The sequence below is a fragment of the Schistocerca piceifrons genome, chromosome 1 (genome assembly GCF_021461385.2).
Source record: "Schistocerca piceifrons isolate TAMUIC-IGC-003096 chromosome 1, iqSchPice1.1, whole genome shotgun sequence".
NCBI lineage: Eukaryota > Metazoa > Arthropoda > Insecta > Orthoptera > Acrididae > Schistocerca > Schistocerca piceifrons.
Genome location: NC_060138.1, coordinates 620,406,558 through 620,419,493, shown reverse-complemented (window position 1 = coordinate 620,419,493; position 12,936 = coordinate 620,406,558). Strand labels below are relative to the sequence as shown.

The 12,936-nt window shown below is 41.8% G+C and overlaps 1 protein-coding gene across 1 annotated transcript in view; it reads right to left on the bottom strand.

The window, feature by feature from the left end:
* LOC124804379 overlaps nucleotides 1-12,636 on the bottom strand; it is a 675,970-nt gene extending 663,334 nt beyond the window's left edge. Inside the window, exon 1 of the mRNA XM_047264747.1 lies at nucleotides 12,525-12,636. The gene's annotated coding sequence lies outside the window, so the exon portion shown is untranslated. The remainder of the gene's footprint in view (nucleotides 1-12,524) is intronic.
* Between the last annotated feature and the right edge of the window lie 300 nt (nucleotides 12,637-12,936).

Sequence of the window (12,936 nt, the reverse complement as noted above, 5' to 3'; positions counted from 1 at the left end):
AGGGAACTGCCTACTGTATAATACAGCCTTGTTTTACGCATGTACTTGAAAATTCAGATTTAATGTGGGATGCTTTGAAATGGAAACTGTTTATAGATCTGAATCGAAGGCCGCGTAATTTCAGGATAGGACCGTGGCGCAGACTTCGGCTATGTTTGCTAGCGCTCCAGGTACGACCAAGTAATACCAGGTGCCTGATTCAGTTATCTGGCACACAAGTTCTATAATCGCAGTACCTATACTAATCTTTAATTCTACGAGTTATTTAGTTTGTGTACTGGAAATTACAGAAGAAAGTATCAACTGACGAGTTTCAGAACAAATATTACAGTGAAAATAAGATGTATAACATCGTCATTAACTTCCCAATTGTTTTAATTCTATCCAATAATCGCACGACTAATAGCTACGAAAGTCCACAAACTGCAAATCACTTTCGGTGCAATAATCTTTGTGGCAAGAAACAGGAGAGAAGCCTAAGTTTTGTAGAACGTATGCAGCTTGGTGCCGATTAAGGCTATTTCCGAGGTTACATCTAGCAACTACAGCACGTAGACACAACGGTTAGTTTTCTTTGCTTTCGTTAAGCTTACTCCGTATCATAACGAATCACTCCAATTCACGGGGGGAACAAAATAGTGAAAGAATACTGGTAAGATTATTTAGCAAACTGTGACAAGCGTCCAATCCTCATCAAGAATCTGCTCAGTATTGGATTGGACTGGCGGATTAGGGAAGGACGGGGAAGGAAGTCGGCCGTGTCCTTTCAAAGGAAGCATCCCGGCATTTGCCTGGAACGATTTAGGGAAATCACGGAAAACCAAATCACGATGGCCGGACGCGGGATTGAAACGTCGTCCTCCCGAATACGAGTCCAGTGTGCTAGCCACTGCGCCACCTCGTTCCGAATGCTCAGTATTAGTTTCCGCAGTAGCCCCGTGTAATATTGTAAAATAGGTCCAAAGGATAGGTCCGAAGTGTAGAATCCTCCACATATGTCTATAGACACGTCTTCTATCTGGAATATCATTGATTGGAGTGCAACAATCTTCAGTGACTAGTACCAACCACTTCGAACTGATCACCGATAATCAGCGAAGATGTGCGTGCAGATGCTCCGGACAGCGACGGGATGCCAACCCGATTGTCGCCCGCCAACCAGGAGTGATGTTCTGGGGTATGATTTCTTTCCATAGCAGTACCCCTCTGGTTGTCATCCATGACGCCCTTACAGCACAGCGATACGTCGACGATACTCTACACCTTGCTATGTTGTCGTTCTTGGGAGGCCACCCTGGGCTTACATTTCAGCAAGATAATAATGACCATTCACACACGGCGAGTTTCAACTGCGTGTCCTTGTACTTGCCATACAGTATCTTGGCCCGCGAGGTAGCTGTATCTTTCCCCAGCTGAGAACATTTCGAACATTATGGACAGGGACTTCCAACCACCTCGGCATTTGATGATCTAACGCGCCAGTTGGACGGAATATCACTCAGGAGGACATCCGAAAACGCCATCAATCAATGCCAATCCGAATAACTGCTTGCATAAGGACCAGAGGTGGACCAACGCCTTACTGTCCTCAATTTGTGAAGCTCTTTCCCTTGAATAAATCATCCATTTTTAACTTTTAGTCATTTGTTTGTCTGTACATCATTTGTTTGTCTGTACATGTGTATCACATCTATCGATTTAAGTCCCATTCGGTTATTTCTTCGTGGTGCGCCGTTTTTTTATAAGTGTGTCTCAGAGTGCATTTTGAAGAATCGACAAGCTCGAAGTAATTCCAAATCACGCTTCTCTTAGGCTTGTGTAAAATCACTTTCAGGCTGAAGACCCACTCATAAACGGTGACTGGAGTAAATGAAATGAACACGATAGACTACACTTAAACACTAATTATACAGACAGCCTTTACGTGAAAGCCGTTTCTGAGATGTTTCCTTTTCCTTGTCCCGAATTATCTGTTGCAGAAGCATCCTTAGGAGTGTGTCCATTCGCAAGTAACTTAGCAAGTGACATCTGCAAGTATTTGTTGACGAGTTTACATTATAACAAAAACTTGCCCGAGTTTACTTCTTCGTGTGGCTTGGGCGTACTGATTTCAGGAAGGCGCTGCAAGTACTTTGAGAGATGTTTTCGCTACAGTGGTGCATCTTGAGATAGGCAAGTAGAAGCTTTAAGTATTGGACTTAATAACCATAGCAGCTGCCCCAATCATTGCAATATAATGATTATGATGATTATTATTATTACACAAAAATCGTGAAGACAAAAGGTTAAGAAAAACAAAAAACATCCGGATGAAGAAATGGATATAGAGGCGAACAAATATGACTTTTCAAGAAATACTTTATTAATTTCTTGTCTTCAGTGAGCGGGCAGTTTGTGAATTTTTTAGTGTATGTCGGCGTACCTTATCTCAAAATATAGCGCAATATTTTCTATTGCGTCCTGCTTTATAACCCTATTCTGAAAATCGGTGTGTTTCGTGCCCTACAAAAGAGGAGAGCACTCAACTTTCGAAATTAACGATTGAGTTCTTTCACTGGACCACAAGTATTTATCTTTTCGACACTGACATTCTCGAATCGGTATTGAACACAGAAAACTTCCGGCAACTGGCAAGTTCGGTAAGTCATTGCGGTAAGATGCAAAGAACTGTTAACATTAACTTGCGGAAGCTACTTCTGAAAGTCGAAATTTGCTGAAGCTAACTTGCTGGGGATGTTTGCACTTGCGGACGCTACTTCTGAAACTCGAAATTTTCGGAAGTTAATTTGTTGGGGATGATTACACGTCAAATGACTTGCAGAAGTAATTTGTACATGCGACTTGCGGAAATTTACTCGATAGTGGACACACGTCTTCAGGAAATTGCATTACTCTTCCTCACAGTAGATATGCTTCTCAACCACTATTGCACTTGACTCCCCAAGTGCAGTGGGGATTAAGGAAAACGCATCGCAGTGTGAATGCCTTCAGCACAGTTTGCTTATTCAGGGTGTCCTCGTGAAATATCACGATAAGCCGACAGAAGAGCCCTCACGCCCAAGTACAATAATATTTTGGTGGACTAATGTCTAAGGCGATTTGTTATGAGTAGCATTTCTTTGTTGCGGGCCGAGGCAACTCGGTAGACAACACCCCCCTTCGCTCATCAGGGGTATGCGGCAGCCAATGTTGTTGCTACAGTCTGACGTTTTGTTTTTAAAGTCTGAACTTTACGTTCGGTAAAACCTCGGTTTCAGAATCACCGCAGCCAGAGTTGAAATTTCAATACGAATTTACTAGCTTCCGATGTCGGAGCCCAAGTGCGGCGTCGGTATCAGTGCCAGAAGACTGAGCCGGCGGCCGGCGAGGTCCCGGGCGTACGTGTGGCGGGCGCGCACGTGGTACCGCGTCCGGAAGCGAGTGGCCAGCCACGTGGGGCGACCTACTTCGCGGCGCGCGGTTCACGGGCAGCCAGTGTTTACCCGGACCGCCGCGCAGCGCGGCCATGTTAGCGGCGTTATTTTCAGGTGGCACTGCTTTCACCCGAGTCGCGCTCGAGTCCCGGCGCTGTCTCTGCCGGTCTCGAAACTTCGCCACTGGCAGAACACTTCCGAGAACGCCAATCGATGCGAAACCTAACACACACATGGCGCGGATCCAGCATTTGGTTCAGGAAAGGTGGTAAAGTTTGTTGCTATTCCCTCCCCCCCCCCCCCCCCCCGCGTTATTACTTGCAGTCATCCGCATCTGAGGTCATAAGTCCCCTAGACTTAGAACTACTTAAACCTAACTAACCTAAGGACAGCACACATCCATGCCAGAGGCAGGATCCGTACCTGCGACCGTAGCGGTCGCGCGGTTCCAGACTGTAGCGCCTAGAACCGCTCGGCCACTTCGGCGGGCGATTTTACTGTCTTGCAGTGCTTGATTTTTGTGTGAATGGACACGTATATCTTATTGGTTGTGTCCTGCGTCTTCCGTAAGCTCTCTTCATTTTTTGTAGTCCAGCCTTCTGTGAGTAAATCTCTCCACCTGTAGGTTCAGATATTTCATCTAGATGTCTGAAATGTGCTGTTGCTTCGTTATCTCAGAATGTAGCTAGGTCATCTGCAAAAGGCACTTTTTTAGATTTCCTCCAGAAATTCATTCACTTGGGTTATCTATGTATAGTTCATGCTAGATGCTTGCAAAGTTTCGCTATCACAGTGTAAATGCATACATATTGTGTAAAAGTGTGTGAAGTGATGTACCGATTGGCTACCACATTCGAAACAGACAGGTGGACATTAACAGAAAAAGCCGCCCATACAGTCGCAAGCCAGCACCCAGCATTATGCTGCAAACACATGTATAACTTCCGGAAAAGACAAACCTGAAAAGGTTCGAAAACTGGTTCATGGAAAAAGTAACTGGTTGCAGTTTTATCTATTCACGTTCTCAAATACAGTATTTTCCTGAATTAAAATTTCTTGGAAAATGATGAAGTGCGTTCTAGGCACTGGTGTAAAGAATTATTTTTATTTAGTTAAATTTTTATATTAATTACATTTATTATTATTGTATTTAAATATTTGCACACATAGGTAGAAAGTTAAAAGTGGGAGTGATGGTAATTTATTTATGGGGGAGAGGAGGGAGACCCTTTAAAACTGGCGACCCGCCCCCAACCCCAGAATCGAACTCTGAATCCTCGCCTTGTTTCCAGTCAGGTTTCCGACTGTACTAACAACTTCTTCTTCACAGGCGGAATGTGGCATTTTGTCCTCGCCGTACGTCCATCCATATAAACGGAAGGAAATAAAGGTGTGCACCAGAGACCTGTAAGACTGAACGCCCTGTTTCTGGGGACTGGAACGAGTATGACATTTATGGTGGAGGACAGATCCATGATCAGGCAGAGAAAGGCGGCTTAAAAGTACTTGCGCCGCCCAGCAAAATCAATTCAACATGTTCCACAGGGAATTTATGTGCCCTGGACAACAGCGCATGTCCTCAAAAAGCGCCGAGGCAATATACATACAATGTACAGATCCAGCCATATGCGCCCGTCAGCGCAGCATCTACGATATTTCCGAACCTGGACAAAGACCTGATAGTGTCCCCGCACCCCTCGAGCGTTTGACGAACGGCGTCAAAAATTTTAAAAAAATCGATTTTTCAAAAATACGTTCATTTTGTAGCACACATCTTTTGATATATGAAACATGTATGTTCGAGGAAATGTAAGAATGTTATTTGGTTTTAAGTGTGCCAAAGTGCAGTGTCACGCCTCTTCACACAGCATTCTTCTATCGCACGTCACTATATTTCGCTCTGTGCAATTCAAACATGTATACTTTTATTGGAAGACATCAAGGAACCTGTATTCAGAACAATGGACGTTAAAATGTCCTGCGGTGCCTCTCCTGCTCCTAGTCGGCCAGTTTGACATCCTATCCCCTCAAAAAGACTCACCATTAATACTGGATGGGATTATTTGTGAGCCGGAGAATAAGAAGTCTTCATAAAATTTGCACTCTTTATTGCTCATTAACTAATAACTTTCTCTTTTGTGTGACACAAAAATAAAATATAGGAAACATAAAACCAGAAACGGTAAGAACAAGCAAGACAGTACACATTTCTTCAACCCTTAGGTCTCAGCACATTTTTTCTCTCTAATCTTGCTACAGCTTTGCAGGGCGTGCTTTCCTTTCTGCGAAAGTTCGTCAGAGGTTTTGCTACATAAAAAATCAAAATATCGTTATCTAATTCTGAAAAAGCTCTTAATACGAATAGTATCCAAGACGTGTGGTTTCTTGATTTGATTATGTCTATTTTACCACTGTCTGCTAGATAAAACAAAATAGGGCTCTCTAATATTGCAGCAGTTGTACGAGTAACACACCCCAAATAAGCTAGACTGCTTTGGCACAAACAGTCATTTTAATGCACCTCATTTATAAAATTAACACGACAGAACATAATTCACGAAGTACCAATATCAAATGCCTATTAGGCCTATTACAAGCAAAAAGTTTTATGTTAGAAAATAGTTTCACATTTCATTCATAGGCTCCAGGTTCTCACGCATGAGATCCGAAAGAACTAGTACGAAATATAAATTTCCACATAATTTGTATGATGTCCCAGTTTCTTCTCCTTCCGCTTTCTAGTAATCTTGTCGTCACTAATTCTGTAACTATTCCTGTCACTGCCAAAATTTAATCTCCCGTTAACTTCAATGACCCTGCCAGAATCACAGGTTCAGTTATCGCGCGTATATTCTCCGGTTAGCCGCTATTACGTGTTCGTTCAACACGTTTTCCGCGCTGTTCCGAGAATAGAACTTAATGCGGCTGCTAACTGGGTACTATACAAAAGGTAGTGTACCGAACTGGTAAAAATTTCCCGTGAAATGTCGTTTTCTTGAATACAACGACAAGACAATCTGTAAGCTCTCTTACTTGTTATTCCTGTTAATCGTTTATTTCCACTCTGGTAGTCTGAATCTATGGATTTCATTAATAATTATAGCAACGTTGATAATTCGCACACCCAGTCAACCACAAACAGCGACTGACAGTCACCTGTTCGGGTTTATTCGGCTCAGCTCGGATAGCCTCGTCCCCTGCTGTCTGTGGGAATTTTTTTTAGTTCTAGATGCGACGGAGCAAAGACATCACGTACACTAAGCATGCATTCAAAAATCAACTTATGATTCTTCAGAAACCAACTTAGAATGTGTTCAAAAATGTTCAAAAACTAAATGGGATGCGTTTCAAAGTCACATGAATAATCGACAGACCAACGTGCACTGGATACAAGGTGATTTGTGGAACAAGGTTTTTTTCTTCAAGAATATTTATTTGGCGCCCCCTGAAATTGCCGCCCGGGACAGATACCCGGTTTGCCCCCCCCCCCCCCCCCCCCAGATCCCGGCATGGCGTCTACGATGGAAGGCAAGGGGCGGCACTACCCCCCCCCCCCCTACTTCCTCATCATCCCTCTACTGGAATCTGGAGTACGGAGTTAACATATTATTCATACATTCGTATAAAGTAAATGTGATATGTAGCTGGAGTCAGCCCAAATACTGCCCAGCACCTCTTTGATGGACGGCAGGACGGAATGCATCATGCACAGCAAGCAAAATGATTTTTAAAGCGGAATTCTTACATGCCAATTCGATATAGCAAAAGATCCATACACTGTCACTAATATAATTTAGTTCTTATGGCATGCTGTATCTCGAAACTGACCGATTTATTTAGATCTCTACAAAAGTTACAGTTTTTAAAGAGTCCCTCTCCGGAAAAATTTCTGTGGACGCCCATGAATCCAGCAGAAGCTGCTACCAACTGATCAATCTCGCATAAGGCGTTGAATCCCACTGATGAAAATATCATTCTGGGAAATATTTCTAAGATGCTACATTTCAAATTTCGGGAACACTTAGTAGGTATAACGTTCGAGTGCAGGCTTCGAAGTATCCATATAATGTTCGGAAACTCGTGCGGAATACCTACAAGTGTGCAGAGAATCATGAGATGATAATAGGCGAAGATCATCACAATAGGCGTATCGATTGAACATGGCTTGTCACTGCTCGCACATCTGCAGTAGCACTTGTGGTCCTAACAGAGCGGTGCAATAGAGCATCGGGTGTCTGGAAGTGGGGAGCGCTTTTGACGAAACATTTCAACGACGATGCGCCCACCGCGGTCCCAGACATTGCGACCCTCGAATTTTTCTTGTAGGAGAACAATAAGTCCGCACTTATATCACAGTAATGCGTAATCGCCAGTGCCTCAGAGTGTGGCTTGCTGGACAATCACTACCATCAGTCCACAGACGTCGGAGCGAATTTGGGTGGAAACTGAAGGCAGACCAAACATCCTTCCTGCAGTCAAAGGAGCTACGAAAGTAAATGTACACTTTTAGCGCCTCTGCACTGCAACGTAAGTCAATTCAGAGCTCACGAATACCCCCTAATTGCCCAGAATACACAGCACATTCGAGAAGTCGATGAATAGCTTGTGCCACTCAACAGGCCTGACCGTACTGAAGTTAATGGAAAGTAGAACTCAATGCCAGAACATAAAAACCCTCCTTGTGTGACCATGTAAATTAAAAGATTTTCTCGGAGAATAGCGAAGCATCACACGTTTAACTGTCCAGTTACATCAGCAAAATTTTGCTGTTGGTCGAATTCATATCACCATATTCCGCACGCGCGCCCAGCGCACAGCCAACAAATGATAGGAATTCCAAAATGTACGCAATAAATTCCAAAACTTGATGTGGTCAATAAATGACATCAGTTCAGATTTGTTAAGCATTACGAGTAAGCATTACACGTTTCTGATAGCTATTTTCCGTGACTATATTTTAAACATAAATAAATAACATAAAACAAATAAAAATAAAAAAATAAATAAAAGCACGACGTAGCCAGTTGCTATATTTTATGTTTCTTTTATTTACGTTAAATTTCGAAGGCTTTGCTGGACTATCATCATATGGCAGTTCTGGTGTTTAGCAATGTACCTGATGATGGAATAAAGCCTCCGAAACGTGTCGCAAAAAAAAAGGAAAACAAGTTTAAAATTTACTAACTACCACCGTTATTTTTATTCATATGTAACGACTAAGCGTTACACAGTAATTTATGCATGTATGAGTTTATCTCTCACCGCATTGGGTAATTTCTGATAGATGATAATGACAGGATAATTACTGCATGTAGTACAGCTAATTCCATAGGCTTGAGTAACAGGCGCTGCACTTGTACCCTCCTGGAATCATTGCTAAAATTGTGAGGCTTCCTAAGAGTCGTCAGGTGCATTTTTTCTAATGTTTCGGAACTAATACGAAATTTCGTTTTTGCAGTGTGAGCCAAGCCAACCCTGACAAATACTGCCCATCACGTCTTTCAAGCGGCACCCATTGTCGATAAGCGTCGGTTTGTGTCCCATTACAAACAAAATAATTTTTAAGGCGGAATTTTAACTGGCTGTTAGGTAGAGCGGTCCCGAATTAGTTTAGTGCTGCATTCGATTTATCGATATGTGTTAACAGGGTCAGTGAAACACGAAGGAAAACTATTACTCCGGCAGCGACAGCTGGTCCTGGCCCGCGCTGAACGCTACCGCCTTTCCTCAGCGTTGCTCAATCGCTGCTAGAGTACCGGTTATTCTTCCTGTTCTACTAACGTTCCTAATACATATCGGTAAAACAGGTATCGCACTAGACAAATTCAGGACCACTTGATCGAATCGGCACGTAAAATTCCGTTTTCAAAATCATTTTGCTTGCAGTGGAAAGTAAACCGACGCATTCCGTCTTGCCGTCCATCAAAGGCGTGATGAGTAGTAGTTTGGGCTAACTCCAGCTACATATCGCAAGAATGAAATTACCAATATCTGCTGAAGCATCGGTGAACGTGTGCCTGTCCACTTTCATGAGGGACACCCGGTACGTATGCAAGATGTTTCAAAGTTTTTGTATCAGATGTCTAGGGGCGATAGATCACGTCATGGGAAACAATGCTTCTGACAGACAAAATGTAAACTGACGCACCCCTGCGACGGTAGGCAGCCTTTTGTACTGGTCATGTCCCCTGGACACAGCAGAACATAGGCATTCTGCAGCGTGTATGTGCCTTATGTGTTGTCTATAATCCAGTCATCTGCTCCACGTGAAATGGAGAATTAAAGTTCCTGACTGCTTCTAAAAGATATTTCTCCACTGAGAGACATTAATTCTTAAGGTTTTCTTGTTCAAAATCACTATGAATTTGTGGGGCTTGGTAGTATGCAGCACATTTAGTTGGTAGACCTCGCTAATTCGGTTAAATCTCTTATCAGAGCCTCCAAATACTAAAGCACGCCTAGCGTCGTTGGAAAGCGTCAGCGAAAATTTTGTGTCTAACATTTTTTTTTCCCCAAAGGCGTCACTACCACCTCCAAATGTTACATACCGATGGTAAGCAATAAAATATTTATTCTTGTGCAATTTTAGCGATGATTTTCTGCGTGCCTACTTTCCATATAGGAAAGACCATAGTTGTTGTAAAGTTTATTAATTTGGCAATTATTCCTGTTGTTTCTGTGTTGCGTTATTTTCTCCATCTTTCTGGGTTTTAACTATTTCAGATTTTTAATTTTCAGTGACAACGTTATTAATGTATTAATGAAAATATTTCTTGAATACCCTAGAATTAATCATAAAAATAAGTAATTTCTGATCGTTAAAACAAAATGGTGGCTCTTATAGTCACATTTATATATAGAGATATATACCTTGCGTATACAAATAAATATGTTTACCTTTTTTGCTGTCAAAGTATTCCACCTAAAAGACATTGAATGGGTATCCATTAATCGTTTAAGATACAACAAATTATGTATTTCTTGTCAAATTTAGTTCTTCGGGCAATATGCATTGTCAAACAGTATGAGTTATAATATAAAAAGTAGCAGTTTTAGAATATTGCCCTCCTGTGCGGACTCCTGTGGTTAATTTGTTCAAAAATGGTTCAAATGGCTCTGAGCACTATGGGACTTAACATCTATGGTCATCAGTCCCCTAGAACTTAGAACTACTTAAACCTAACTAACCTAAGGATATCACACAACACCCAGTCATCACGAGGCAGAGAAAATCCCTGACCCCGCCGGGAATCGAACCCGGGAACCTTGGCGCGGGAAGCGAGAACGCTACCGCACGACCACGAGCTGCGGACGGTTAATTCGTAATACTGCAACATTTATGTATGTGAACTATCGTAACAATTCTACATTCATATGCAGATCGACAGTCGAGGTTCTCAACAACAGCACCGAGAGAAAACAATTCTAGTGCAGTCAAACTGAGCTGCTTTGGCTCCAATTGTGTCCTTGTATGTCAATGGAGGCGATTCAGATTTTTTCATTGAATTTATAAGTGGTACATATTACTGTATTGTCGTATCTCTTATAAAAATGGAGTGAGCTGAGAGTTGACAGCGGAAGCGTACTGGTTTCTTTCATTAATTTGTGCCGTATCAATGCCAAAATATTACACAAGCTACTGTGCGGCTCCCTGTAAAACCACAATACTTTTTAGTAACCGTCGAAACTGTGTTACGTGCTGCATTATTACGAAATTTGGGAACATGCTGTCGCTAAATCAGACACCTTTCTTATATCTACTGTGTAGCTGTTCCTGTTATTTCGTCACGTAACACCCTATGAAGAAGAACTTGCTCACTATGAGACCGATTTTCCTCTACTCACTCGATACGTTTGTCTCAGTGGCGCTGTTCTATACATTAAAAGCCAAAGATATTGTACCTACTTCCTGCTAACATTCTGAAACTGCTCTGGCCTTTAACATGATTTTATAAGCGTTATGTATGTGAGGAAATGACAGTTAGTTGCTTGCTATAATTATCACGTCAAGCTACTAATTCTCTTGCGGTTATGATGTAGATACGATTGTACATTAGACTATTTTATCCACATAAGATTGGCCCCGGTTGAACAGTGGCTAAATACTATACGACGGATTAAAGATATTGCGGTCGATTCCCGACGAGATTTAGGATATTTATGTGTCATTTATCGCTTCTTTCATTCATGAAAATGTTGATTAACGAGTAAAATGCCGAATTTCTCCATCGTTAGGAGCCACATTAAACTGTTGCTTCCCCGACAATTGGCTGGTTGTCAGTTCAAAGATCGGAGGAAGGTTGTGGCACACCTAGTAAAGCGATGTGGTGTTCAAACACCAATCTTCAGGTAGATGACACTTTAGCTTTAAGATTTCTTCACAGTTGATGAGTTCCATACGTTAAAAATCAACTAATACTGTCTGACAGATTGTTAAGACCTGATACTGACGGCAACGGTCTCGTCACCCATACTTAACTCTCCGAAAGTCACTTTCATGTCTATTATCATCTTTAGACATCTGTGTAAAATATTTTAATTTGTAACATGTTCTAGACCGGTATAAAAAGGTCATCATACATCTTGTGTCTTCATCCATCTGCTGGTTGCTTATCAAATTCGAAGCAAAAAAAAAAAAAAGAAAAAACTGCTTCAGTTCACAAATAATACGCTATTTCAGTAATTAAGATGTAAGAAAAGAATTTGGGGACAAGAGTAAACCAACTGGCTCGTACTGAATACTGCTCGCAACCAGCATCTTCAGAGTATATAATTACGCTAGAAGGTAATTACTGCCCTTTCATTGCCATATGCTGGCCGGTCCCAAGACCACGAACGCTTTATAAGGACATTTTTCGCTGTTTTTTCTCTCCTCATTAACATGTTTCAAATGTAAATGCCGTCCCCACACGTCATACCACTAACAGCCATTTTACGTGTAAGCCCACAGTCGAGGTAGAAATAAAGAGGACACTATGTTTCCCTGTCCAAGAATCACACAGTTCTGAGTATTTCTGTCTCACTTTCAAGTAAGATCTGATTGAGTCAGATTCACTTGCACGAAGATACAGAATTTGCTGAAATGAACGTTTTGTTTCAAATGTTCCTCACCATCTGTCTCCATGATGTGACACTTCGATAACAAGTTCTTCCCATCTTCTTTAACATAAATCTTCAGCGATGGAAGTCGTTAAACGTACTTGTTGAAGAAAGAAGAATTAGACCCGAAAAAATAAAAATACCGATCAGCGAATTGCACGCTCTCGAGAAAGAAGAAACACCAACCAAATTTCCACGGACAAAAAACAGAATTCCCTGTGTGCTGCGTAGCAAGTTATCTTACTTTTAACAACAAGTATAATTTTATACATCTGTAGTAGCTTTCTTTGATGGTTAGTAGGATGCTTAGTTGTTTAAGGTCCACATCAAACTATATCCAAATGGTTAAGACAATTCAAAGTTTGAAGGACGATGAGGGCATACCACATCACTACGGTGTCGGGTTTGGGAGGACTTTACTTTC